Here is a 4,699-nt window from a genome sequence, read left to right as displayed (position 1 = left end):
TATACCCAAAGAAACTCCCGCAATCCCAATAATATATATCAAGGGGGCCAACTTCATGATGACAATAACCAGGCTTCTCTTTCTCCTTTGTGTGCGCCATTTGATAGCAAGGATAAGAAATTCACATGGCCCGTGCCTCATCAATGCTTGGGGCCTCCTTCAATTAATGTGCAAATAGAAGGAGACAAAACAAAGCCGCCCCGTTCCTTTGTCGTCTTCAATTTCTCTCGTCACCTAACATGTTAGATGTTCCATGTGTGACATGATGCAAGAACAACCAAAATGATGTGTCCATTTATGTGCAGCGGCCGATAGGAAGAAAGCAAACACGACCGCTTGCCGATTTCTCCATCTTCGAGCAGCGCGTGCAGAGAAATTAATGTAAGAACAAACAAAATCAAAGGAGGTGTATAACTCATACGCTCTTCCTTAAAAAATACAGCACACAACTCAATGATGAAGCCATTGCAAATGGACTCTCTGCTTCAAGACCTGAACTTCACCCACTTGTGTGGAGTGATCCTAGCCATCCTCATCCTATCAATCCACGTTCTTTACAAATCAAGCTCATCTCGCAAGCTCAAAACACCACCAGAAGTTGCAGGTGCATGGCCCGTCATAGGCCATTTGCCCATTCTAGCAAGATCCCATCTCCGTCACAAGACCTTCGCGTCCATGGCTGATAAGTACGGGCCAATCTTCGTCGTCAGGCTCGGGTTGTTCCCGGCCGTAGTGGTTAGCAGTTCCGAGATAGCCAAAGAATGTTTCACCAAGCACGACCTCACCCTTGCGTCTCGTCCGAAGCTATTAGCCACTAAGGTTATGGGCTACAACTATGCCATCTTCGCGTTCGCTCCTTACAGTCCGTATTGGCGCGAAGTGAGGAAAATCTCCACCTTGGAACTACTCTCTAAGGGGAGGATCAAGTCATTGCTCAACCCCGTAGTGGCCTCGATGACGGATATCGCCATTAAAGAGTTGCACAGGCTTTGGACTGAGACGAAGAATGATTCAGGTACTTTCATGTAAAGTTTAAAATGCTTTATTTTCCCTTTTAAATGGTGGTTTAATCCATTACGTCATAGTTATCGCTTATCGGCTCAAATTGGAGAAAAAAATATTTTACCAAACGATTCAACTACTAGTGCAGTGAAACAAGCCTAGCCAAGTCCTCCAGTACACAAGAAACGTGTTTTTTAAGAAGTCTAACACTATTCCCGTCTCTACCACAGGCCATGTCTTAGTGGATTTGAAGCAGTGGTTTGGAAGGTTGTCTATAAACATTTTCCTTAAAGTTGTAGCTGGTAAGGGCTACGACAGCAGCGTTGCCATGGTCGATGAGGAAGAGAAGCGGCGTTGCCACCATGCGTTGAGGGGATTCTTCCGATCCCTCGGAATTTTTCCGGTAGCGGATGCTCTTCCTTTGTTGAGATGGTTGGACTTAGGCGGCCATCAGAAGTCCATGAAGAGGACAGCCGAAGAATTGGACAAAATCCTAAGTGGTTGGTTAGAGGAGCACAAAAGGAATAGCAAATATTCGAGTGAGGATAAGGGTGATCGAGATTTCATGGACGTCATGCTTTCGACCCTTAATGGCATGGAAATCGGAGGTTTCGATGCCGATACGATCATCAAAGCTACATGCTTGGTACGCCTTGATTTCCCACTCTTGGAATGACTGCTCTCTACTCCAAATGCGTAGTGTGTGCATAACTCATGCTTGCTTATTTTGCATTAGGACAAAGTCTCACTCTTAAACCTTATAACTGTTCATCAACCCTCATGTAGCAGTGAACAATCGTTGAATATGCTGGGACTTTGATTTATATGAAGGAAAAGTCTTCTTTACATGACGTAGATATCACGAGACTCACTTGATAGGGTGTTGCTTGTTCAATTAGGTGAACCTATATGGAGTGATTGCTACGGGGAAAAGTACCAAAAAAGTACTAAACTTATTAGGTTGGTATCAATTCAGTTCTAAACCTTTCAATTATACTAATTTAAGTCTAAACATTTTCACATTGGTATCAATTGAGTCCATTTGACCAATTTAGGCAAGAAATTATTGACGTGGACGTTAGCCGTCTTAAGTGGCACAGCTGACATTGACATGGATTTCTTTTATATTTTTTTTAAATTTTTTTCTCTTTCTTTCGTGGTCAACACAGGCCATGGCCGGCGAGGGTGTGTCAAGAAGAAAAAAATAATAAAAAATGTACAATTCAGCACCAGTTATGCCACGTAAGACAGTCAGTGTCCACGTCAGTAATTTCCGATCTAAATTGGCCGCATGGACTCAACTAGTACCAAATTGGTTCAATTGAAAGGTTTATGACTGAATTAGTACCAATGCAATATGTTTATGACTTTTTTGGTACTTTTTCCTATTGCAATATAACTTAGGCATACAAAGGGTATTATAGAAATGGATCCAACTATGTACAATGTGATGGCTATGTTATCCATTCATTTCGATTTCCGGTAGAAATTAATTATGGAGGGTATGAATTTTTACAGGAGAAAATGTGGCAGACTTTGGGGAGGAAAAGAGAAGGGGTCACCGACCATGTTCAATTAGGGGAGTATATTTGGATTCCCGAATCCAATAGGTCCTGTCGGATTCAATGGTTCATCAAATCCAAAAATATAGTGCATTTAGCGAGACAACCATCAAATTTTCGGGAAGGAGATTGAGATCGGTTGACGTATAAGTGCTTAGTGAAAAGAGTTTTACATTATAGAATTAATATAGTGTGGACTAGTTGATATATATTTAGTTGGTCCATAACTCATTAAAATAAGATTTTTGAGTGAAGATAAGTCCTTATGAATATATCATTTAGTTTGAACTCAGGCTCCATCTTAGATGTTTTATGAGATAAGTATCGGATTTCTACAGCACATTGTTTGTATCACTTTTTTTTGTTGTTGGAGTTTGTATTTAAATGATCGCGAGGTGATGTTTCAAACACACCACATTGATGGACCTTTTATATCAGCTAGCAAGTTTTCTATTGAATGTACAATTCATATGTTTTTGTTTTACTTGAACTATATTTTTGGACTTCTATTTTATAAAACAATACCGAGTCTTTTCTAAAGCAATACAAGTTATGGGCCAAAGGAAGTCCGATTAATAACTAGCTGAGAAGATATTTTGAATGATTACATACATATATATTATTTCCTTGTCCTTTTTTTATTTTAGATTATGTGAAAATATTAGGTGATTTGTTTCAATTTTTAATAGTTATCAGTTCGATTTAGATTTGGTAGGATAGAATTTCTTTTTTGTTTATCATTATAATTTTTTTAGGTTTTCTTGGGTATAAATATGTATTGTGTTTCCTTATAATGTAGCTTATCCTATTGATAAATGACATATTTATGAGAGAATTTTCTTTGAATTTTGCGCCTTCGTGCATGTTGTGGATTGATCTATTCGTGTTTATCATTCACATCTACTGCGATACAAGAATTGATGGCAAATAAGTTGATATGCACTTTGGTTTTGACAGTTTTGTGATTTGGTCTACTTATTCTTCATACATCACTCCTACGAATAATATGTATTTCTTCTTTGAAGGCAGTGACAGCGGGTGGTACGGATACCACAATAACCACCCTAACATGGGCAGTCTCTTTGTTGTTAAACAACCTTCACATCCTAAAAAAGATTCAAGAAGCATTGGATGCTCAAATCGGTAAACAAAGACGTGTGAAAGATCAGACATTTCCAGCCTAACTTACCTACATGCCGTAGTGAAGGAGACTCTCCAATTACACCCGCCAGCCCCCCTCGGCGTACCACATTTATCAATGGAAGATTGCATCATCAAGGGGTACTATGTGCCCAAAGGTACGAGGTTGATCGTGAACTTATGGAAAATTCAAACCGATCCAAGAGCATGGCCTGAACCAATGAAGTTTAGGCCCGAAAGGTTCTTGAGTAGTCATAAGGATATTGACGTGAAGGGCCCGAATTTTGAGTACTTGCCATTTGGAGGTGGTAGAAGAGTTTGTCCCGGAATGTCCTTTGGCCTTCAATCGATACATTCTATGCTCGCTAGGTTTCTGCATGCGTTCGAGGTATCAACTACCGACAATTCGCCAGTGGATATGTCAGAGGATTTTGGAATAACGGTCTGTAAGGCGATGCCCCTTGAAGTAATGCTCGCACCAAGATTGCCTAACGAGGCCTTCTAATTCACATGAAGCATTAGAAGAATGGGGAACAAGTTGATGGGCAAGTTACCACTAAATAAATAGGCTCTCCACGTCTAACTTTTAAGGCCATTTTTAGTTGCACATTTAAATAATCGATGATCTTGTTCCAGTATGTCTTTCGTGAATACATAGGAACTATGTTGGTTCTTTATTATTATGAGAGAAACTTAAAAATATGTCAAGCTCATTTAACTGCCCTGATTAGGATGGAGTTTTGGATATTTGGCATTTGCTTTGAAATTATATTGGTAAAATTGAAAAATTCAGAGTTGAATTGACATGGGTATGATATGTTTAGGACTAAATTGGTAATTTTCCCAGAAAAAAGACACAAAAAATTAGACTAGCATTGTATCTAGTTATCTATTGCATTATAGGTTAAATCACGGTTAATTCATTTAATATTAGACTGATGTTTAGTTTTAATTTAGGCTCTGTTCGTTTCGCAAAAAATAACTTCTAGGAAAAT

General features: G+C 39.1%; 1 pseudogene; it reads left to right on the top strand.

The window, feature by feature from the left end:
• The first annotated feature begins 337 nt into the window (after positions 1-337).
• LOC115688615 (cytochrome P450 CYP82D47-like) lies at positions 338-4,384 on the top strand (annotated as a pseudogene).
• The last annotated feature ends 315 nt before the right edge of the window (positions 4,385-4,699 follow it).

The sequence above is a fragment of the Syzygium oleosum genome, unplaced genomic scaffold, assembly GCF_021117445.2.
Source record: "Syzygium oleosum isolate NSW1041296 unplaced genomic scaffold, Sole_v2.1 Sole_v2.02, whole genome shotgun sequence".
Taxonomy (NCBI): Eukaryota; Viridiplantae; Streptophyta; class Magnoliopsida; order Myrtales; family Myrtaceae; genus Syzygium; species Syzygium oleosum.
The sequence above is the reverse complement of the archived record's forward strand: the minus strand, read 5'-3'. Positions and strand labels throughout refer to the sequence as shown.